The 25,355-nt window shown below is 44.6% G+C and overlaps 1 protein-coding gene across 10 annotated transcripts in view; it reads right to left on the bottom strand.

Annotated features, from left to right (window-relative positions):
* Positions 1 to 22,763, bottom strand: part of FOXP2 (forkhead box P2) — a 410,804-nt gene extending 388,041 nt beyond the window's left edge. For all 10 annotated transcript variants that reach the window (XM_052668438.1, XM_052668441.1, XM_052668442.1 and 7 more), the window contains exon 1: positions 22,645 to 22,763. The gene's annotated coding sequence lies outside the window, so the exon portion shown is untranslated. The remainder of the gene's footprint in view (positions 1 to 22,644) is intronic.
* Between the last annotated feature and the right edge of the window lie 2,592 nt (positions 22,764 to 25,355).

The following is a 25,355-nucleotide window of genomic DNA, read 5'->3' as shown; positions in this document are numbered from 1 at the left end:
TGCCCCCCTCCCCCCCTCAGCTTTTGATAGCCTTCCTCTCACCTGTTTCCAATTTCTCAACACCTGACCCTAGGCACACCACAGCTTCTCCAGAATAAAGAGGTCGCTCTGAGCCAACCTCAGAGCACTAAGTTCTCTCAACAACAAAGAAGAAAGCAACCAGAAAAAGAGAGAATTAGTCTCTTTAATGGATCTCAAGATCCGCTATTGGTTCCTTGGTTAGTAATAAATAACAAAACAAAATACACTGAAAGTGGAAGTAGAGAATCAGATGCGCTTCAGTACACTAAGACTTGAATGTGCTTCAGTTCATATGAGAAAGGTGAAAAACAACCATAATATCAGGATCTAGAGCTTCGCATTGCTGTCCCCAAGTTCAAATCCAAACTTCAGGCATTTGTTTCCCAGGAGACTATACACAAAATAGCACAAAAGCTGTTAAGATTATGACTGTTTACCTCACCAGTGGCAGCAGGTGACAAACAGTATCACTCTTCCTCAAAAAGGATACAATCACAACAAGAAAGGTTGGTATCTTTATTATTGTATTTGCAGTTTTTAACTAAAAGCAGCAGTGGCCTTATTTAAGTTTTATTTTTAGCACAGTGACTGCAGCAGTCCCAGAAATGAAAAATAATCAATAAACTTAACACAAAAAAAAAAAAAACCTTTTGATGCTGTTAAATTGGTAAACATATATGTAGCAAGTTTATAGCTGATGCGTTCCAGGCTAGGCCAAAGCTAGGTACATGTAAAATGTTCATAATAGAGTCTAAAAAGTCTAAAATTTATTAAGGCTTCATGCTGATCCTTCAGTCTGGCAAATGTTTGTTAAAAAAAAAAAAAAAAAAAAAAAGACAGTGTTAAGTAAACATTTCAGACCTCAACCTTCTTTATATGCCTTTGAACCTTTGCTTTTATGTGCAATACCTGACAGCCCACTGAGAATAAATGCTGAAAGCCCCATAGATGGGTAAAACAGAATTTCTGACTCAGGAAATAAAGATCAGCTGAATATGATTCCCACATGACAAACCAGATCAATGGAAAGCAAGACCAAAATTTACAATATCTATACTGTGCAGTACAACATGGAGGCTGTCTTTTATTGCTGGTAGCAAAACTCCCAGTGGCCAAGAATAAAAGCAAACGCAGAGATTATACATCCACTAATGGTGAACTCTAAAAATACATATTGATACATTTCAGAGAAGAAAAAGGAAAAACAAAAACTTTCGAGCCTTTATTTAGTGTTACTGAATACCAAACAGCAATTAGAGCAATCAACTTTCAGCACAAAATCCAGGATTATTAATATAAAAGCATGTTTTCAAAGCCAAGGGGAAAAAAAACAGCAGATCGGATTACCTGATATGAAAAGAAACACTCTTTGCTGTAAAACTAAAACAGCTTCAAGGCTACTTTTGTGATAGCATGTGAGGCTGAATGTGAGAGAATGTATAACAATATTATTACTTTTATTTTGAGATTTCCTGTAAAACCTCAGGTCATGTTCCTGAAGACTTTCTTAAAAAACAATGATAAATCTGATGAACAATTTTTAGAACTTGAAAAAAAGACAATTGGAAGGGGGAAGGTAATCAAGCAGACCTCAACAACTGAACCGACGCAGCACTGACTTCTGTTAGCAGGGCTTCTCTGCCAGGAATCCTAAAGCGATGCACCGAGCTATTGCTGGTGGTGTCTCAGAGGACACATGGAGTAACAAGTCTGAAAGTGAAGGAAAAAAGCTCAACTTCTCAGATTCTCCTATTACAGTTCAGGTGGAAATATATAAAACAGAAGAAAAAAAGCTGACTGTTTACTAAACATACAACAGAGCAAATTAAAAAGACATAAAACAGCTTTCAAAATTCAGCAAAATGTTTGTTCTGATTTAGTAGCAGAGTCTCAAGAAAACAAAACGAGGAAACCACAGAGCATCTCAGACCTACTTCACGTTACAACAGAATCACTGAATGGCTGAGGTTGAAAGAGACCACTTGGCATCAACCCTCTGCTTCAAGCTGAGTAACCTAGAGCACGCTGTCCAGGATCACATTCAAGCAGGTTCTGAATATCTCCAGAGAAAGAGATTCCACAACCTCTGTGGACAATCAGTGCCAATGTTCAGTCACTCCCACAGTGAAGAAGGTTTCTTCATGTGCAGATGTGTGTAGTTTGAGACCACTGTCTCTTGCCCTGCTGCCAGGCACAACAGAAAACAGTCTGGCCCCATCTTCTGATATCCTTCCTTAAGATATTTGTACACATCAATAAGATATCCTCTCAGTTTTCTCCAGGCTAGATAGGCCCAGTTCTCTCAGCCTTTCCTCATAGGAAAAATGCTCCAGCCCCTTTATCACCTTTGTAGCCCATTGCTGGAGTAGCTCAAGGAGCCCCATGTCTTTCTGAGGAGCCCAGAGCTGCACATCGTACTTCAGATGCAGCCGCCAGTAGGGCAGAGTAGAGGGGGAGGATCAGCTCCCTCAGTGGGCTGGCAACACTCTTCCTAATGCATCTCAGGAAATCATTGTCATCCTTGGACACAAACCACACTGCGGGCTCATGGTCAGCCCATTTACCCACCACGACTCCCAGGTCCTTTTCTGCAGGACTGCCTTCATATAGCCTCCAGCTTGTACTGGTGCATGGGGTTATTCCTCCCCAGATGCAGTACCCTGCAATTGCTCTTGTTCAACTTAATGACGTTCTTCTCTGCCCGTATCTCCAGCCTGTCAAGGTCTCTGAATGGCAGCACAGTCCTCTAGTGTATCTGCCACTACACCCAATGTAGTATCATCAGCAAACTTGCTGAGGGTGTGCTCTGTCCCTTCATCAAGGTAACTGATGAGTAAGCTAAACAGGACTAGACCCAGTACAGAACCCTAAGGGACACCACTAGCTGCAGGCTTCCGATCAGACTCAATGCCAGGGATCACAGCCCTGTGAGCCCTACCCGACAGTCAGTTCTTAATCTACTTCACTGTCTACACATACAGCCCACACTTTATGTGCTTACCTATGAGACTGTTGTGGGAGACTGTTGAAAGCCTTGCTGAACTCCGAGTATACAACATCCACAGCTCTCCCCCCATCTATTTAGACAGTCATTCTGACATAGGAGGCTATCAGGTTTCACTGAGCATGAATTCCCCGTGGTGAAACCAACTTGACTACTCGTGGCCACCTTCTTGTCCTTCATGTTCTTAGAACTGGCCTCCAGGATGAGCTCTTCCATCACCTTTCCTGAGATGGAGGTGAAACTGACAGGCATATAGTTTCCTGGGTCCTCCTTTTTGCCCTTATTAAAGACTAGAGTGACACTGGCCTTGTTCTGGTTATCAGGACCTCTCCTGTTCTCCATGACCTCTTGAAGGTGATGGAGAATCACCAAGCAATAATATTTACCAGTTCCTTCCACACTTGTGGGTACACCCCATCAAGGCCTGTGGACCTATGGGAGTTAAGTACACCCAATGATTTCTAACCCAAGCTTCTTCCATCATGAGAAAGTCTTCCTTTTTCTGGATTTCCTCTCTGGTCTCCAGGATCCAGAGTACCAGAGCACTGATCTCAGGAGTGAAGACTGAAGCAAAAAAAAAGGCATTCAGTCTTCTCTGAGTCCTTCAAAACTACAGCCTCTGACCCGCACAGTAGTAGGTCCACATCTTCTCTAGTCTTCCTTTTGTTCCTGATATATTTGAAAAAGCCCTCCTTGTTGTCCTTTACACCCTCTACTGAATGAGACTTAGCCTTCCCATTACATCCCTACATACTCTGATAACTTTCCTGTATTCCTTCTGAGTGGCTTGTGCCTTTTTCCACAGCCTGTACACTTTCTTCTTCCAGCTTCTCTCATTATCTTCATGCTCATCCAGGCAAGTCTCCTGTCTTCTTTGCTAGTCTTCTTACTAGAATGAACACACTGACTCTGAGCCTGGAGGATGAAATGCCTGAATAATGACCATCTCTCTTGGACTTCTCTCCCTTCTAGGACTTGACCCATGAGATTCTTCCAAGCAGGTTCCTGAAAAGGGCAAAGTTAACTCTCCTGAAGTCCAAGGTTGTGATTATACTTGTTGCTACTTGCTCTTCAGCCAGTTTCACCACTCCACTTTTTTTGCATTCAAAAAAAAAAAAAAAAAAAAAAACCAAAAACCATGAGATAGCCACAGCAGCCTGAAAGTCCTGTGGTCCCCTAGGTACCAGAACCGACCACAAACTAGCTGTTCAAGGATGTCCACAGAGTAGTAAAGATGGAGGTCAAAACTAGGAAATTTACAGTGGAAATTTATAGTAGCATTGTCTCCTTGATCTCTCTATAAACAAATAAAATACTTCAACCCTACATATGGAGAAATACAACCGGTTACACATTTCCAAAATAAGGTTTCCAGTCAGTGGAAATTTTCCCTATATATGTACTAGATGATCTTCCTAACTCCTTGTTTCATTATTTGGGAGCAATGCAGTGAAGTCAATCCAGGCCCCCAAAATCTACACACTTACTCATGTTATGACATGTATTAGTATTTTCCATGGTACTTCAACAACGATAGGACAAACTTTAAGCATAACCTTAGGTTGCAAATATAGTCACTAAACAGCAACAAGAAAACAGCAAAGAATACTGACAAAACGTTATGAAAGATCTTCCACAAGAGAATCAATGAAGTGAGATACCTTAAATTCTGGACTGCACCAACCTAAAACTCACCTACAACAAGTTGCTTTCTCCCTGTCACTAATATCATACCATTGCTCAGCTGCAGGTGCAAGTTGAACAATTTTGCGGTACGTAGACAGAGAATGAATAGTGTCCTCTACAGAACTAATAAGGTCTTTCCTGGAAGCCATTACCATTCATTTAATCCAAATGTCATCTTTGATTCTTCGCATGGAAGCACCTCATGGTGCACTCACATATTTCTGAAAGTTTTGTATGGAAATACTATAGGATCTTTACAAACCCCATCTTTAAAGCTTCTCTCCTCTCAAACCATACTAACTAAAACATAGCTAATATTCCTATCTTTCTTATTTCACATCTCGCTCTTTTGTTCTCATCTTGACAAATGCAATCTCGTTCCACTGACATAAATCCAGTATTCCATTATATATTAATCATTTATCTTCCATGTCAAAGCCTACCTATCATCTCTTATTCCATGTCTATAGGTAAACTTCTTTCTCTTTAGGTCCAGGTTGCCAACTTCTATCATCTATGTGTTATTTTTTCAATTAAGCGTCTTCAGGCTTTTTATCTAGGCTGACACTTCACACATCAGCAAACATCCACAAAACTAACTGATTAACTTCTTTCAAACCACTTTGGCGTAAGACCTATGGAAAATTTTGTAACAGATAGATTTGCTGTTATGCTATAATAACTCATCTTGTTTTCCCTTGTCCATTTCTACCTGTGGGGTCAACCTGTTTATTTCAATTCTCCTATTTCTGGGTCAAGACTCACAATTGCTCTGTGTATAGAACTTAGTAGCGGCATTCCACTTCATCTCTGGGACTCTTTAAACAGTGTCAAAGGCCAGGTACAGAAATAATAAGTTGCTCCAAAAATTATGCCTCCTATTTATATGTGTGGAAACTACAACTGATACAAAGAGCACCATTACCATTTGATAGAGTCAATTCTCACCATTAACTATGCATTTTTTGCTAGTGATGAACATGAGACTGCATGCTTACTAAAATCTGCCCCAGTGGAGGTGACCTCTTGTTGCTGTCACTACTACTGAAACGCATCGCCCACCACCTCACTGTGCTCACACCCACTGTTTGGTCACCACAAATACTCCGAAAGCATCGATAAATGTCAGTGGGTGCCATTTTTTTCTGCATGGAGGAATTCAATGGCATACCTTTACTTCATACACACTTTCATGTCAGATGTCACTCTGACAGACTGCCTCTCTGCTGCCATCTGTCTCACGGCAACAAATATAATGGAATAATGGTGGAAAGGTTCAACCTCCACTGCCATACTACCAACATCTGCCTCTGGTGTCATGGGCCAAAATAATAAAATAGGAGGCATTATTTTCATGGCAGCCCTCTATAAATATTGGTATGCCAATAAGCACACTGGACCACCCTCCCACTTCCTCCAAAAGGAAATGCAGTGGTCAAATTATCATTCATATATCATAGTTGTAAGGAACTGGTGGCATAATTCCTTCACCGCTTCTGGGCATGTGTTAGAAAAGCCCTTAAATCATAATGTAAAATTTCCCAGTGAAATCCATCGTAAAATCCTTAAAAATGTATTTTTGTAAAATAACTACTCTCCTCTCTCAATGGACTTTGTTATGCCTTTATAAAGGAAGCTGAAAATGCTCTATTGTCAAGTTTCTCCTCTCTACATAGTTTTCCACACATTTGTTTTTTAAGAAACTATTCAAAAACAGTGTTTATGCCAAAAAAAGGAAAGAAGGAATTTAGGCAGAAACATCTAGCCTTCATACTTCCATTTAAGATTTATTTGTTTACACACCCAAAGACAGAAAGTTAACTTGCAACTTAAATTTAAAATGTGTATGCTCAGTAAATGCCTATCCCTTTTTCAGAGCCACAGCTCTCCTCTCTGGATACAGACGCTAATATTAAAAGCAAAGTCTCTACTTAGATTTTATATTTGCTTGTATTTAGATAAGGTATTTCGTGAGGGCTCACACACTGCTCAGCATCCTTCCCTGTCTTCTTATTCCTTGATTTGTGCTTTATCAATTACTGTATTTACCCTCTGTTTAATAAATAAATAAATAAATAAATAAATAAATAAATAAATAAAATTGTCAGCTTCATATTTTACTTTCACAGAACTAGCAAGTTACAAGTATTCACAAAACCTTCATGTCATAACAAAAAATACAATGAAATTCTTCAAAAATATCAGATCGTTCTATCCACTTCTTATTGTGTATTGCTTTCTTATAATTTTAAACACTTTTTTTCCTAAAATCAAAATTGTCAGTGGAAGTAAAACAGTAACACTCAAGAGAACCAAGAGACAAAGCAGGCGGATTGTTATCATGTAGCACACAACTTAGGAGGAACCGTTTCAACTGTTCCTAATGAATCAGATGTTCAGAGATTTTCAATATCTGAAAGTACCGTGCATCCTTCCCTTGCTATAAAAATAATAATAAAGGCAAATTAGGGACACGCCTCCAAATTGTAAACTGAGCTTATTTTCTGTCCCTCTTACTTATTCACAACTGTGTTGCTGCCAAACTGGCTTCCAGCAAACAGCTCTACCATGTTCTCTGATGAGCCCCACCTAGGGTTGGAAATCTCGCACGCTACAGAACATAAGGGGTATGAAGTTTTAATAGCCTGGTTCTGCAATACTCAGTTCTGGAAGTTTTAACACATCCTATTAATTATAACAATATCGTTGAGGCTTACCCAGCAAACAAGTCAAAGCAGCTGAGCTCTGCAAGAACTTTTACAAAGGTATAATGGAGTTAACCAAAGGGCATTAGTAAGTACTGAAGGAAAAGGGGGGGAGATAATAAAAACAGGCAATCAGCTACAAAACATGAGATGAGACTTGAAGGCTACTATTCCCTCTTTCAAGCATAAGATTGATTTTCTACTGCATTCCTAAGCAAATTACTTGAATCTTTAGCCTTACAGAAACCAGGTTCCACTTTAACTTTTTCCTGATACATCTGACATTTCAGCTGACACGAAGCACTTTCCATTGTACAACGATTTCGGTAAAAATGTGATGGCTTCTTGTACTGCTGCTGTATTTTATGCAGCTTCTTCACCTTGCGGTATACTTCCAGTTAGATAGAAGTTTTAGGATACTCCTTCTTTGATGAAAACCTTTTTTTAGAATCATCCCCTCTACTGCCAGGATCAACTTTAAATAAGCATGAGAGGAAAGAAAACTGAAAAAGTAAAAGCAACCAAAAGCAAACAGACCTATTTCAGAGCTCTGCTCTCCAGAATTAATAACCTGAAAACTTCCAAAAGCAAAGATTAAAACGGAGGATTATGGCAAAGGAAGGTTCCTTTGTCCCATACTCTGGCCCCCACAGTAAGCACCTCAGCACAATGACAGGGCGCGCTCGCTCAGCCCTGCAGCCCCACGCCGTGCTGCTGCTTGCGTCCACAGCTCTGTCCTGCCTGTCCTCAGCAACAGACAGCCCTCTACTTCCTCCAAGGGCTACAGATTTCTGCAGCTGAATGTGAGATAAGTTAAAGCACCTTGGAGAGCTTGAAAGCAAGTTAAGCTGTCTGCATAGATATAACCTTTGTATTTTCTGACAGCTCTCTAGCAAAGAAAATGCATTGTAATCCCCAAAGTTCAAAAACCATAACTGATCTCCTTAAAAAAACGAGAGGGACGGAAGTTTTCTTCCTCCCTTCATCCTTTCACTATCAGCAATATTATTTCCTGTGTTTTCTTTTTAATTCCTACATAATTTTTGCTTGTCTGTCTGAAGATTTCAGGACTCTCCTTCCTGTCCATTATGTATACATGAGAGAACTGGTACACTGCCTACCCCAGAGGGATCTGATGTGTTTTCCTTTATAAGGACAAATTCTTAACAGTGTCAGCAAGCACTTTTTCAGTCAATCACGTAAGTACTCATGAGAAAGCGGATGAATGCAAGGCACCAGTATTCCCAGTTTGCAAGAGCACAGCACAGTCAAAGAATTTCAAAGATGAACACTAGCAGCACCTTCCTTGGCATCACCTGCAATGACTGGGTTCCACCTGCACATGGAAACCATGGGCTCCTACTTCAGCCAAGTTAGCCAAGTCAGATACCACTACGACTCTAATTCCTTGCTGTGAAGGTCACCACTGTATTACAGTAACTGACCCGAGCATTCGGAGCGGTGTGTATTTTCTGAAATGCAAAGGTAAAGCAGATGAGCCACAGGCCTCTTAGACTATCTGAATTTCACATTTTGTATGAAGTGACTTCAGTGCCAATATTCATTCATCTACTTTCCACGTAAGATAACTGAGAGTTATCTCCACTAAAGAAAGAGTGTTTAGCCCTAATGAATAGTAATTATCGGGGAAGACACACTCACTTTAACAATACCTTAATAACAGATAGGCCTATTAATCTTTCTCTATCTAAATCTGTCTTAAATACAAAGGTATTCAATAAGAACAGGATGACCATCTCCTCTTACTAAATAAATAAAGTTGCATAAAAACAAGAGCTTCCACAGGCAGTGCAGAAGTCATGCACCATGAAACAAATTTCCACTACTTAGTTGCTGTGTTTGCAGTGGTCTGTTACTGTTCTGAATCTTATTTATTTGCTTATTAAAATACTGAAGTTATTACTGGTAAAATCTAACTTCCCATACAAAAATGCAACCATCAACAGAAGATTAAGAAAATACAGTGGCCTGTATGAGATTGTACTGAACCACAAACACAAGTGGCAAAAGCAATTAACCAACCTTACACGAGTAAAAGCTCTAGATCAACAACCAGGCTTACAACAAATTACAATTTTTCAAATGGTCACAGAAATGGCTTTTTTATATCAAGTATACTGAGCTTTCAAGAGGCTTCAAACTGTTTAAACTGCAAACCAAAGACAGCAACTTTGTTTCTGCAGTTATCATATATACACACATTACTGGATTTTTTATTAACTTCTTCCTACTAATGACAAAAATGCAGTTTTAATTGAAGTTTAAAGTTGTGGAAGAAGAAATGCTTTTGATGCTATACTGCAATAATCAAGAGACAAGAACATTTTAGAAAATGCTTTGTGGTACAGCTACCAATTAGTCATTTTTTGTTTGTTTTTAACTTCTGCGAAGTTCACCAAAACCGCATTTACTGCCAGTACTTCAGATTTGCCAAACGGAAATCAAAAGGCATGGTCTTCATTTCTGTGAGACATGTTTTGTGGGAGAGGAATGGTAGAGCTGGAAGCAGCTTAGGCACAACTACTAGATATGTTTTACACAAGCCTTACTGCAAGGGCACACACATACACACACAAAGTAAATTTAACTTACAGAATTTCTTTTAGAAATCTCCAGTATGAATTACAAGTACTTATTTAGCAGCCAACTCACTTTCTCTCATTTCTTCTACAACAAACTAAACAGTACCAACTACTGCCGCTGTACCCAAAATGTACAGAATGCTCTGGAACAAAGAAATGCAGTCAAAGCACTTCAGAAATAATACAACTTCATCTTTTAAATAATCACACCATGTCTCTAGATGCAAAGTAAGAAATACCAAGAAGGCAAGTCTGTTACAGTAGGTGTTAAGAGTCCCATTCTCATCTTTCTATTACTGCAGCAAAGATTATTTGGGGCCTAATTTAACAAGGAATGTCTTCTACATAAACATAAACATTCAATTCAGAATTTTCTTTTACTGGATATGCATGGTGAAAGACCTTGAAAATAAATCCAAAACAGTAACACAAGAGCAAGAAGATGAGGCTCGCCCAGCACATTGATGCTCCAAACAGGAAGAGCAATGCTCCTTTTGCAGCACGGCTTAGAGACTGTTCATTTCTGTTGGCTTCAGCTCACTTCAGCTCAACCACCAGACTTTCAAAATTGATGTCAAACTACATGGCCAAAAGAAACAGTGAAGTCTGCCATCATGACTATTCTCTGCTACTTCTCCATCTGTCTCTTCCATTTACATTTCCTGACTGTCTTTCTGAACCAGGGTGTCCTGGATGAAATAAGGATTACACAATAGATGCTGTTGCTGTCGAGGCACCAGGAACCACAGTCTTAGGTGCAGAGACAGAAGCCTCCATCCCAACCTAGCGACCTGCAGCGACCTATCCTATGCTTCTCAGGTCAAAAAATAAATCAGACCATCTCTGAGCCCAGGCCGCAAACTGCAGTCACTGGTGCAACACAGGTTCTTCACGATGAGAAGCAGTCCAGCCTGGTAAGTCCCAGAAGGGTGAAACCTTCCCATATGCTTACCCCAGGAGGAGCCCTTCAGTATCAGAAAGGAGAGAGCAAGGAGGGAGCTTCCAGGTGACTTTCAGGCTGGGCCATAGCAAGAGAAGTACACGGCACTCTGTCAGGAGGCTGCGCACAGAGCTCACATACAGAGGCCAGGGGAAGCCTGGGCCTGCCTCAGACACCACACAACCAGGTCCATCAGTAATGGACATGAAACAGCACCAGAGACAGACTGCATCCTGCCTGTCACAGAGCTCTCCCATTTATGCCACCGTATTTCTTGTCCACCTTGTTCATGACATCAGTGTACTTCAGAGCTCAAAGGATGGCACTGCAGTTGATACAGCATTGAGCAAACTAACAGAATGCAGCACTTTAGATGAAGAATGCTCTTACACGAAGAAATAACCTGCTGAGAAAACACAGACATGACCTTAAAATGAGTCGGAATATATTTTCATGTGTATTTCTATTCCGAAAAGCTCAGGTTAAAAATGTAAAATGAATGCTTTTCTCACACAGCTCAAATACCCTTCTTTAGAAATGGCTAATTTCAGAAGTATCTAATTTCTCTCTGAAATAATTTCTGCACACATTTAAATAATTCATAAGAAAAAAATCACTGTCTAGTGACACAGTGATAACATTGGCTTAGACCAACGAAAAGCCAGACTTGAGCAATACTGCACCACTGCAAAAAGAAATGGATTTGGTTAATTTCTCTCGCTTGGAAAGGATCTTTTTTATCAGGCCATTACCTTCTTCATTTTTCTTCTTTGTATGTCATGAACATCACAGGCCAGTGCGGAACTCAGTCAGTTAGCAAGAAACAAAACATCCCTGAACATGATAAACAACACAAAAACCTGTTTCAGCTACCCTTTGTCCGTACAGTATTGACTTACACTGAGGTGTTTTTCCTCTAAAAGAACATGGTTTAGTTCATGCAGTTGCTACGCTGAGAGCAGGACTAATTTCTCAGTCTCCAAAGCCTTTCAGCAACGGGATGGGAAGTAGTAGATAGATTAAATTAGAAGATCGGAGTTTACAGTCACTGAGCTTCAGAAAGCAATTTACTGGCATCCTCTATTTAATTATCTCAACACCTCATAACCATTAATGAATTTATCTTTACTGCCTTGAGATTAAGCAACTCTACCCTAGAGTTCCAGAAGAAATCTAAATCTGAGCCAAGAATTACACTTATAAATTTCAGGATAGCACTCTGTCTACATCACCGTTGTCTTCACAATGCTAAAAGCAGTTAATTTCAACCTCATGAGCCGTGACTGCTGCCCCCCTCCACCATCTACTTAAGATAAAAAATAGTGTTTGTTTCTCTTAGGGCCATTCTTGCCCACTCTGTCCCTACTGCTGTGCTCACCCCTGACAACAGTTTACTGAACCTAAGAAAAGCAAGTATTTCTCAGTTACAGGCCAACATGCTGACATGCACAAAACCTGCTCCCCCTCTCCAATCCACAGTGTCCCACTAAGGCAAAAGTGAAAGGAAATTAAAAAAAAAAAAAAAAAAAAGAAGTGAAAAAATAAAAATTAAAAACAAAACATCTTAAGAGCAGGGAAATAGAACAAACAGAGAAACTGGAAAAAGCAAACTGAAAACCACAAAGGCTGTTCATACATATGACACTCATATTACTCTGCTTAAGCAGCTTTTTTAAATTCTGGTGCAAAACTTCATCCTCTTCACTGCTGTTTAAAGCACATTCAAGCAGTTCTAAAATACTTTTCATGTACCCTAAATTCTACATGTACACTTCAGTATCTGTTAAAAAAAAAAAGTTGGAGAAATAACCTACTTAACTTACAAATCTAACCAAATCCACATTTCTGTGAGGCAATCAAATGAGCAAAATTACTGACATTTGTTTCTTAGAAAAAAATGATCTTTAAATCTAGTGATCCCAAGAGATCTCCAATAGATGTGGCTCAAGAGTTAAACAAATCAAGATTTCTGGGAGGCTTTTAATTTGGTGCCTAAAACCTCGGGTTTAGTTTACTCTCCTTGAAATGTTGAGAAAGAAAGACCTGCAGTTCATCTGCTGTATCTGCTATGCTTTTTGTATTTTTGCATATATGAAAAGTAGAAAAACCTTCCAAAGTCAATGATTTGCACAGGGTTAGTAATTACTGGTAAGAAAGGTAGTGGAGAACAAAACTGGTTTTCTCAATATACTGTACCATCCTCTGTTGGAGGCACACACAAAACACAACGAGAACAAATTACAGTCAGATGGTACTAATGTTCAGGATTTTAATATTGCTATACTCACCACGACTATATAAAACTCTCTGCATAAAGGTTACCTCTAACACATCTTCCAACTCTTAAATACATTAGAAAACACCCTTATTACATTGTACATTTAACCACAACACAAGAAAAGGTTAGCTCCCAATAATAACCTTATAAAGAAAGTACAGTATCAGTTAAATGGATTTTAAGTAAGGGTCCAAGATCATATTAGGCAGCAATTATAGGCTACAAATTGTATTTCATATCTTCAGCAAGAGTTAGCACAAGTCTTGCTGACTCAAATCCCTGCTATAAAGCAAAACCACTTGACACGTTTTAAATGCCGCAAGCAGCTGAGCCCTGAGGGGTTAAAGCAAGCACTAAAGCTCAGCTTGAAGAGCTGACCAGGTATCTGGTGGCCACTGATCTAAGCATGTCAGTCACCAGAAAATATACCCTGCTCTGTTCACAGTGAAGGCCAGGAGTAATAGATCAAGTCCACTAGCTGCCACAGAGCCTACCAGAGCAGCAGCACGGTGAAGCATTCGTCTCACTGAGCCTACCGCCATCTGGGAAATAAAGGTGACATGAGATGCTGATTCATTATTTCCACCCATCAAGTGAAAGTAAACACATTTAGAAGAGTTTCTTCCAAATAATGTGTCCTGACAAAGACCCTTCCAGTGTCTGGAGTAAAAATAAACAGAGTCCGTCTCCATCAGAAGGCCTCAGAGAAGCACTTCCCTCAGCACTTCCATTTACCAAAACATCACTGTCTGCAGCCTGACCCGCAGCGTCACCGACAAATGCCACGAGCAACCTCTGCAGCCAGGCTCTGAGAAACGCCTCGCTGCATCTTCTCACTCCCCCAGGAAAACGACCCTGGCCCACAGCAGGGCTGGAGAACTCACGAGGACAAACCACCTCACTACAGGAGTTCCCCTACAGTCTGCTCCCCCCAGCCCTGCTGCCCAAGGCTCAAGTCTGTGTTGTGTTTTGCTCCCAAAGCACTCCAGGCCGTGTCAGTTTGGATTGCAACATAAATATTGTGCAACTGCAGACTCATTAGTTCCAATTACGGTAATACTGCAGGTGACAACAAGAAAGTTATTTTTTGTATTCTGTGGTCACATTCAGCTCTCTGACTTAGATGAAGAGAAATTCAGCTGGAGAAAATTTTGCTGGTAACTGAATTTGGTGCAAAAGTGCAGGCCTAGCAGTGATTTGGAAAAATGGTGTCTTCCCTGTTCTGCTAACAGGGAAGTTTAGTGGTAACAATGAAGAACCAATGGCAGTAACTAATCGCAGAAAAACTGTAGTTAAATGATAGATAAGTATAATGAGGTTTTGATATAAGCAGTATTGATTTACAAAATGTACAAGCACCTATACATAATATGGTTAATGGTTTCAAGATTTATTCATCTTACGAAAGACACGTACTGAATAAGAGGTTGAAACGGCATTCCAGTTAAGTCCAGCACAGCAGGTTCCATTTTTAGACATAATCAAATAATACATTTGTATTCTTCTACTGAGTCACAACATGAAAATTTAAGATACGTGTGCCCAGTCTGGAGCTCAGGAGGCCCAGGCACACATCACACAGTTTGTGCCATCCACCACTTCGTAGACCTTAAAGGAGCTCTCCTCTCATGCAACAAGTAAACAACAGAGGGAAGGCTCTCAAGAAATGACAGCAATGAGGTACCACTGAGGTACCACTGTCCAATGCCTGCTCCTCCGCTGCTCTGGAGAAGCCTGCAAGAACACGGGTATCTTGGAGAGGCTGAAAGAAACATGTAAGCAGTTCAACCTGCCTATAGCCATATCCTTCCTAAAGAAATAGGTAGGGAATTAGAGGTGTTAATCCTCCATGCTGCACACGAAGCACACGCGAGGCTTGTGGCAAGTGTTGCACTTACTGAACGTGCACTGATCCTGCAGCACACAGCATCACCATACATGTCTGTTTCTTCACACTCATCAGAGTTGTCCAGGAAAAAAGCATAGGATAACAAGGTGAATTCTTCATCAGTCATTCGGTCCTAGAAAAACTATGGGCATTACACATTCCTCAGGAAGGAAAACTCTCCCTTGTGAATCTATAAGCATTTTGTTTTCACACATTGGTTGGTCGCCAGTCTCAGCCTTAGCAGTTACGAAGAGCAGCTAAGCAGCCTCAGAAAAACTTCTTGACAACCCCTTTGCATGTGAAGGTTCAAACTGAATATCTGAATATCTGAAGCATCAAGGCTGGCAGCTAGGCTGAAACCCTTAGTAATCACAGGGAGTCTTCATATCACCATGAGAAAATGTTGGGTGTGCTTCTTCTTTACAATGTCTTCTGTCCTACAATCTGAGATTCAATAACTCCACACTTTGAAGCCTGCAGCCTCCTCCCAGGAAAGCCGCACACCTGCTGCAGCCACATTTCAGCAGTCATCAACTTCCCCACCCAGCAGTGTCCTGTGAAAATAACACCAGTATTGTGGCAATTTTGCCATTCCCTTGGCTGCTCAGAGACTGCCTGATGATCTCATTTAAATAAAAAAAAAAAAAAAAAAGAGAAAACACCACTTGAATCTACATTTTTAAAAACTTGCCCTGAGAAAGTTCAGCAGATAGAAAATTCCAGTTGCTCAAGTACGCTTCACACCCCTTCCTATAAATAATAAACAGAGGCTCAAGAACAGACTGGTCACCGCTTCCAATGCTAGATGCATCTTTTCACTATTAAATACTATGTCCAAGTTTCTGTCAAAACACATTTAATTCCTTCTTGTAAAGCAAAAGAATTCGCAAGGATTTATGATGCTGTGAAACTTCTTCTGCGTCTTCAGTGTAGTGATCTCGTGAACTACTGACCACATGTATTTCCCAATGTACATTGACAGTTATTGTGTACCGAGAACAATTTACAGGCGTCATCACAACATTAAAAGTAATTTAAATGCATTCAAGACTGGAAACAAATGAGTTTGAGTGAATTTCTGGGTGAAAGTATTTCAGATCTTTAGCAAAGTAACATCCTAATATTTATACATTTCTAGCACCCATATATTCCACAAGTTCATCTCCAACTAAAGAATCTTTTTTATTACATACTTAAGCATCTCTGCATCCTGCCTTGTATGTTTACTGTGCTGAACATAATCGCTTCTTCCTTGTTCGAATTAAGTGTCTTCTTACCCAAAGAAGAAAACATTGACACAAGTGGGAAACAGAGCAGTTCAGCAGCTATGCGCATCTCTGCAGTCTGTGCACACCTGACTGCATTAGATTTTTGTGTTTTCATTTTTAGGTCATGAGAATATTGTAAGTACTGTAATGAAACCACAACCCTGCCTGTGTTCTCTCAGAGAGTAGTGCTTCGAATCATAAATATTTCAATTACTGCGTTTTAGACTCCAAAGGACACAAGCCTCTGTCTTCTACACACTTTTCTTCCCCTTTATCTTTTTAAGAAGAGCTCTGCCACACCGGGAAAGTGAAACAGCTTTTGGCACAACAACTAATTAATAAGTACCCAAACACACATACTGTTAGTTTATAAAATCCAAGTATTTTCTGCAATAGCTTACAGCACCTTGAGGCCCAGACCACAGCCAGCACACACTAGCACAACTCCCCCTGTGCTCATTCACACTGTGCCCGGCTGCGTGGGGAACGCTGCTACGCATAGCTCTTCCCTTACAGGAAGTTATGGCGAAAAATTCACTTCAGATATTGGCCATCAGAAGAAAATCACACCGTATTTTCTGCTGCAAATCCCTGCTTTCCCAGCAGCCCCTCCTCACTGTGTCGGCTGGCTTGGGCCCAATCACATGTTTTCTCTGGCCACTTTCCACAGCACTCCCCAAATCTTCATCGTTTCTCTGTTGTCACGCTCCTCCCCGAAGCCCTTCGTGGCTTCCCACAGCTAACCCTTAAAACTTCTTTGACATTATTTGTAAGTGGTAAAACTTGACAGTTTCTGATCTAATTTCCAAGCAGTTAAACATCAGCTGTAGGTTTTACTGCATATGGATTACACACAGCCTTTTTTATGGGGTTGGTTTCAGTGCTAGAAGAACAATGTGCCTCCTTAATATCTGCACTAAGAGTTACGAAAAGAGAAATCAACCAAATGATTGAGTTTAATTTTTTTTACAGTAAGGCTTAGCTGTGAGTGAACAGTGAGATTTAAATGCTGTTTAGGGATACGCTCCTCTCTTCTAGATTTCCTTACCTGCTCCTGAGCCAATTCAAATTCGCCACCTGACAGCCTCATCACACAGCGTTATGCCTGCAGTAACCCACAGAGTGGGAATGCCCTGTGAGCACCGCTCCCTGTGCGTGCAGACCAAGCCTGGCCCTGTGGGAGAAACAGTGCAGAAGGAGGAGCAGGGACGGCCCTTCCGCAGGGCACAGACCACCGAAGTCACAGCGGCACCATCCGTCACCACCGTGGCCTTCTTACACATGCACGTGTCAGGTACATAATTCGTCACAGTGGCTCAAGCACAGAAATTCAACCTACCCGGATTTTTAAATACACTCATGTTGTTTTAGGCTGAAACGCAGAAGATGGATAATTGAATAAATCGCTATTTAAATTTTCCTACTAGAGCAATCCTGATGAAAGTTGCATCACGTTGTGAGATAAAAAATAAATGACTTCAATAGGACCGTGCTTATTCCCTCAACAAAACATCCATCTTCTGAGGTGTAGGCAATTTTTTATAAAAATGTACTTATTCAGAGAAGCAGTGCACTTAGAAAAAAAGCACCAATCTCCCAGCTACATCTAACGATATACTGCCTGCCCTCAGAACATCGCTCTCCAAACCCACTGCCACTTTGGGGCCCAGGACCTGCTGCCACCATCCTCCCAGCACCCTGCAGGCAGGCTCCCTGCCATGGGGACAGGCCAGCAGCTCGTAGAGATGCTTAATTCAACTCAATTGCACTGTGGGTTAGACACAGCAGAGGTCCAAGGGCCTGGCACACCCAGCGTAGGGGCTGCAACCACCAGCGGGCCAGAAACTTCTCACAGAGGGGCGCAGGGGTTTGGGGCACAGATGCTCTTTCTGACTGCTGAATAAAGCTGCTACCCATCACCTCAACCTGCCTGCCTCCACCAGTAGGAAAGACAGATACACTCCCTCCTACCTCTGCGAAGCTCAGCTGTTGGCAGGACTGGGCAGCCTAGCTCGGGGCACAAAGCCCCAGCCTCTGAGAGAACCAGGCAGCCCAGCCCAGGGCACGTCGAGAGCCGCTCGCAGTATGCAGGGGATCAGCCTGCCTGCAGCCGCACAGATTTAAATGTGAAACAAACTGCAGCAAAACCCTTTCCAGCTGCAGCTGTGAGGAGGAGGATGCATGATTACTATTTGCAGAAAGAAGCAGAGAGCTGAACGGATCAAAAGTTAAGCCTACGGTTCTCTCATTCCTCTCCTAACCAACCTCTACAGTGCACCACAAACGCTTAATGCAGTGATAATATAGCACAGCGTGCTTAACATTTCCATTTAGTTTGCCTTAGAATGAGAACTGAAAACATGATATTAAACAGGATTCCATGCACAACTCACTCCCCAGAGCTCAAACTTCACTTTCCAGCATCACCTCGACCCACACTTCGGTGCATCAATGAATGTCGTAGCAACTGTTCATTTAAAAGATTATTTTCAGCTCCTTCAGTGATGACAGCACAGATGAGCTATTGGTGGCACTGTTAAATCTAGCTTCCTAACACCAAACTTTGTCTTGCACTGAAAATGCAAATATAGCAGAAATTAAAAAAGAAAAAAAAAAAAAAAGAAGAAAAGCCAAAACAGATGCGAATCTTGCATCAAAGGACAGAGATGCCTCTTACAATCTGAAGTACCCATCTTGGAAGATGTAAAAAAAAAAAATAAATCTCAGTGTCATTAAACTACTGAGAGCCTAAAAAAGGAGAAGAAAAGATTATCAGCGTTAAATGATACTTGTGGGACCGTTCCTCATGTTTATGCCAATCTAGCAGTTTTGAAATTCAAGTTTAAGGCTACCCTTGGAAATGGCCACAGTGAGGTAAATACAATTACTCTGTGACAGAGGGAATGTGGAAGCAAACCTCCAAACATGTAACACTGACTGAGCTGTAATACTGAGGGCACTTTACTGCAGAAAACCTTTTCCATCATTTCATCTTTTTAATTCAGTTTTTCTGGTGCCACTACTTCACACACGCAATCAAAAAAGATTTCAAGTCAAAACAGGACAGAGAAGGGGAATCTAAATGACAAGTATTCCCTTTAACGAGGATTAGTTGAGAGGTATGCGACAGTGGCAGTGAAAAAAAATATATAATTTGCATTACTTCCAGACCCACTAGCTGCCACAAAGTTTAAAAAGAGTAATCAGTTCAAGTGTACCAAAAATTAGTATTTTGTAACCAAGTCGACAGCATTTTTGAGTTTGAGGGCAGTGTGCAATTTTCTCCAGTCAAAATCATTCCACGAGTACTTCTCGGTGACCTATGTCCTAAATCATTTTCCATCCCTACGAGCGAGTGACCTCTCCATGATCTGACTCACAAAGCAAAAACATGGTCTCCCACCAGCCATTCTTTTTCAAACCACCACTGGAACTGAACTTCTCCAAAATAAACCCGGCAAAAATAGAAATGGAACAAAAGAGCACTCAGCATTCAAGAAATATTAATTAATCACCCTATCAGAGAGAAATACCAGTCCTCATATTTTAATAGTGAAACAAAGAGGTTAAGTGACACTTTCAGTGACACACAGCAAAACACTGCCAGAGCGTGGAGGAGATCTCAGAAGTTTTGCGTTGTTTTCAGCCCAGCAGCCTTGAACAAATCCCAGGCGAGCAATGCTGAATCAGGTATATTCCTCAGCACATGAAACGCTTATCCTGGTTTACCTAAACCAGTCCACAAAGCACAGCCTATGATACCGTAATAATGTAGAATACTTTGAAGTCCAATAAGAATGTTCCTAAGCAAACACATCTTCAGTCTTGAAACTTTCAGTGCATTTTATTAAAGAAAGCTTAAAAACACATAAGCAACAGATGACTCCTGAAAAAATTCTATCACTTACCTCTGGAATCAACGTCTAACTACGACACAGAGCCTGGTGCAGCTTTAAAAGTGTCATTTACTGACAAATTTAAATATCTGGAGTCGACACGCTTTGCTCTTCCTCAACTCTGCAAGCACTCGTTAGGCTGCTCCTTACTAAACCTCTGGTAGTTTTACACAAACCTGCACTGAAGAGAAAGCTACGGAACGTTTCATTTTTTTTTCCCTCTCCCAAATATTACAACCGCTTCACTAAAACAAAGGTCTCATGACAAAACGTAGGGATTCCGGAGGTTAAACTAAAAACAAAGAAAGACCCAAATATTTATACAAGCGCCCCTGCTCAGGCTCCCAGGTTAGCGTTCCAGCCTGCGCTGAGAGGCCGCACATGGAGCGGTGCACTGCGGGTCCTACATATTAAAATAAACCAGAATAGCTCATTCTGCAGCACTTGGCATGGCGCTGAGTGATCCATCAGTTGACGTGAAGGTCTCTTCACCTATTTGGGAAACGCTGCACTTGGAATGCTCCTACTTTCCCCCAACTAGTCAGTAATTTACCATTCCAAGTTGGTAAATAAATGATTTAAGTACACAGAAATGCTACCGGGCGCTGCCATTCCGTACGAATTGCACTAAAATAGAGAATTACTGCAAAACAGGCATCTTTTCTCTATGGCGTGAAATATGAAGAAATTATTATAGTCAGGAGAAACCTTAAATTAAAAATAAATACTAATTTGAACACTCAAATCTATATCTCACTCAAAAGGGTTCAGCATAGCATTAGAGAAACGGATTTAATAATTAATCATATTTTCTTTAGAGTAATATTACTAGCAGTAATGTTTTTCCTTAATGGTTTTAAATTACCTAGCGCGGGGAAAAGAGAATTAAACCTGTCAGAATCTCTTGAATTTCGCCTCTTTCCCCGAGCCGGGCCGGCCCCACACCACAGCCTCACAGCTTTGGCAGCACCACCCCGGGCCCGAGCCCGCCGAGCCACCCGACACATCCCCACTGATGTCAGCGGAGAGGTTCCCCTGAGCGGAGGGAGCTCCGGAGGGGCAGCGTGCAGCAGCGAGCGAGGGGGCAATCCTCTTTGGCAGGGGAACTTCTGCGATCCTCTCTTTTAAGGAAGTACACAAACGAGAGGTTTTAAACCCGGCTGCGGTCCCCAGGTAGCGATCGCCGCGCGCTGCCTTCCCCGTGCGGCTCGCGCAGCTCAGCGCAGACCACAGATGCTGCTACCCTAAATGTGGGGGGATTACTTCGGAATTCTTTCCCCCGAGAACGCGGCAGCGGCTCCGTTTTCGCGCAGTGCGGTGCGTGCCGCCCCCGCCGGGAGCTCGGGACCCCCCCGGGACCCGCAGCCCTCGGCCCGACACCGGCACGGGAGGAGAAGAGCCCCGGCCGCCCGCGGACCGCCCTCACCCCGCCGCAGTGCCCGCACAGGCCGGGCCCGGCCCCCCCCCCCCCCCTCCTCCCTCCCGCAGCCCCGGGCGCGCCGCGTTCTCCCCGCTCCGAAAAAATTAAACTTTCAAAACTTTGCGGTTCCCGCAGCCCTCCTGAATGGCGAGAGGCAGCCTGAAGGGCAGCCCCCGCGCAGCAGGCCGCCTCCGGAACTCTGCGGCATTATTTATTAATCCCCGGTTTTAGGGCTTTTTGTGTTTTGTTGTTGTTTTTTTTTTTTCTTTCTTTCTTTTTTTGCTGCCTTTCGCAAGGACTGTCAGCGCGGGGGGGTCCCTGTCTCCCTGTCGCGCTGTCCCGCGGCCGTCGGGGGCGGCCGGGCCGGGCCGGGAGGGACCGGGGCCCCCGGCGGAGCGCCGCGCTCGGGGCCGGGCGGAGGGGGGGGGTGCGCGTCTCCCGGCGGCGGGCGGGCAGCACACAAAGGAGAAACGTGACACGGCTCTTCACCCCGGCAGTGTGCTGGGGAGGGCTTGGAAAATAAAATAAAAGCGGCGAAAGAAAATAAAGGAGAAAAACAGAAAAATAAAAAGAAAAAAAAAGAAAGAAGAAAGAAAAACAGATGGGGGAGCGGGGCGAGCCGCCTCGGGAGCGCTCTCTGGAAGACCCCGCACGGAAGCCTACAGGTTGTTTGCCGGGCTCCCGTCGCGCTGCCGCCCTGGGACGCGCGGGGACACCCGGCGGCGGCACGGCCCGGCCCGGCCCGGCCGGCAGCGAACCCGGCGCGACGGGGCTGACACATGTCACCGCGGGGCCGCCGCCAAACTTTCCCGCGGCGGCGGCGGCAAGTCAGTGAGCGGCGGAGGCGGGGGGAGAGGAGAGTCACACACCGGAGCGAGGGGGGAGGAGGGGACGGGTGTGTGCGAGAGGGGGTGGGGGGGGGGGGGTGCACTTACCGGGAGGAGACACCGTGCGGGGCGTCCCGGCGAGCTGACACCGAGAGAAAGGGCGAGCGGAGCGCCGCGCACATGCAAAGTCTCTGCGGGCGGAGCCGCCGCCGCCGCCGGGACGCGCGGGCCGGGAGCGGGGCGGGGGGGGGGCGGCGGGGCCGGGAGCGGGCGCGGGGCGGCGGCGGGGCCGGGCGGCCTCCCGCGGGCTGGCGCTGCCTGGCGCCGGCGTGCGGGTCTGGCTGTGTGCGGAGTGTGCCGCTGTGTGTATGTGTTTTGTTGGGAATGCAAAAAAAAAAAAAAAAGAGAGGAAGAAAAAAAAAAAAAAACCCGCTCCACACACACCGACTCCTTCGGAGGAAAGGGGAGTGAGGAGGGAGCCCTCACATGATCGCCAAGTAGCCTGCACAGAAGTGCTAATAATGCGCGGGGGGCGGCGCAGGGGGGAGGATGGCAAGAGCGGAAAGTGCCGCGGGACGCGCCGTGCCGTGCCGTGCCCCGCTCCGCGCCCCCCCGGCCCGTGCCCGCTCCACCTGCTGCCAGCTCCCCCCTCCCCGCCCCCTCTCTCTCCCTCCCACTTCCCCCCCTTTTTGCTCCGTTAGACACAACGAGTTTAGCAGACGGGGAGAGAAAACAAAGCCGTGCGTTGTGCCGGCGCTGCCGACGGTCTGCGGCCCGCTGCCCGCCCTCGGGGTGGGAGACACGCGTGGGAGGCGGATGCGGGCCGGCAGTCCGACGCTCCGCGAAACTTTCTCCGCGCGAGGCCCGGGCTGCCGCTGCCCCTTCCCGGCCCCTGCCCGGCAGTTCGGGCCGTACGGCGGGGCCGCGGCCGGGGCCGGGAGGGGGCCGTGGCGGCTGCGGGCCCGGCCAATGGGGGCGAGGCTGGGTTCGCGAGGTGAAAGTTCACCGCCGGGGCAGGCTCGCCGCCGCCGCGGCTGCCGATGGGTGGTCGTAAAATATATTTATTTGCTACTTGCAACTCTTTTGTGTTCGCCCCCCCTCCCCTCCCCGCCCGTACACCTCCTCGCTTCTCCCGCCCCGTTGCCGCTTCGCTTCCACCGCACTTTGAGAGCGCAACGGTTGCGGGTGCCACCCGCCGAGCCCGCTGCGGGGCCGCAAGGATGCGGAGCGCGGGGACCGCGGGCAGCCGCTCCCCGCCGCCCTCCGACGGCTGCGGGCGGGGGAGAACCGAGCCGCGCGCCCCGCGCTCCGCGCCGTCCGCAAACGAAATCGGCCGCCACGGGCTCCGCTCGGCCCCGAACCCGCCGCCCTCCTACCGACGGGCGGCGGCAGCTCTCCTGGCTGCGGACCGCGCCGTGCCCCGCACTTGCTGGAGGGAGCGCCCTGACCGGTCCCGACGCGCTGTCTTTGCGAGCGGTGCGAAATCCGCTTCGCAGCGGAGCGGCCTCCGCCGAGAGCCGCGCTGTGCGGTGCGCGATAATGCGGGGGGAACAACGCGGGGTGAGCACTGCGCGGGGTGAGCGCTCCGCGAACAAACACTTCTCCCACTCTTTATTTTCACAGCAGCGATCGGGGCGTAAAATGCAACTTGGCCTCCTAAATGAACAAGGCGCGGATTATTTGTTCCTATTTACGGTTCGAGATTTCATCTGCGCGTTTGTATTGTATTTCTCGCTTCAAATAAACCGCTCCGAAGCCGTCTTCTCTTAATTAATTTAATGCATTTTCCCAGCGCAGCTGGCGGCGCGAGATGCCCGTCTCGTTGCCGTTTCCATCAGCGCTGCATGCAAACGGCGCCGGAGCATGAACAGAATCCTGTCTCGCCCTCCGTCCGCTCCTTACCGCCCCGCGCAGCGCCCGGCACAGTTCGGGCAGAGAGGAATGCGGGATTTAACCGGAGTCACCTCGAAGAGAACCTGTACTGCAACATCAAAGCGATCGGAGACGCCACAAAATTGGTGGAGTTACACCACCATCTGTCGTTAAGCCTCGGGACTACAAAAGTTCAGACGGATCATAAATCTTAATGAGAGCCGGCAACTTTTCCTGTCTCTCCGCAGCTCTGCCCCGTAACAGCATCGAGCCGGAGCCCCTCGCCGCTGTGCCCAGCCTATGCTGGGGGCTCCGGGCAGAGCTCTTGGGGGCCCTTGCACGTCCTCCCGCCCTCGGGAGGCTGCGTTTGGTGCAAGGCAGATGTGTACCCAGCAGTTCAAACTGTAATACATAAAACTCAGAGTTCTTCTCTTCAGGCTTCCAGTTGTATAATTCAGTTTGTTCCATGATGCGTATGCGTCCTACCACAGCATCGGGTTCTGAAAAGGCATATACAAAAACTACACCTTGGAATAACACAATGAAGAAGCTGATGTCCCACTGTTACCTGCCAATGCCTCTTAAAAGAGAATGATCTGTATGCAAACTGTTGGAGGAACCATGAAGTGCTTTGGCATCACCCAAAGCATGCAGAAACCAGCTGGGCATGTGTTAAATGTGAGAGCTGCCCCTGGGCTCCTGCTCTTTCTCACTTCCTCAGCCTAAGGCTACAGATTGCTCATTTGCCATCATTACCAAAGAACCAAGACAGAAGATGTGTTTTCTTTAGGATTTCCTGGATATTCATTCTGTTTCAAAAATCAGCTGCTACTTGGAGCAGGCTGGGAAGGGAACTGCAGGCTACCTGTGGCACACATGGAATCCTACAAGGAAAACCAGCACATTTATCACTGAGGCATGAGACATTCAGTAAGTATTGATCCGAA

This window comes from Tympanuchus pallidicinctus, unplaced genomic scaffold, assembly GCF_026119805.1.
Source record: "Tympanuchus pallidicinctus isolate F22 unplaced genomic scaffold, pur_lepc_1.0 scaffold8, whole genome shotgun sequence".
Taxonomy (NCBI): Eukaryota; Metazoa; Chordata; class Aves; order Galliformes; family Phasianidae; genus Tympanuchus; species Tympanuchus pallidicinctus.
The sequence above is the reverse complement of the archived record's forward strand: the minus strand, read 5'-3'. Positions and strand labels throughout refer to the sequence as shown.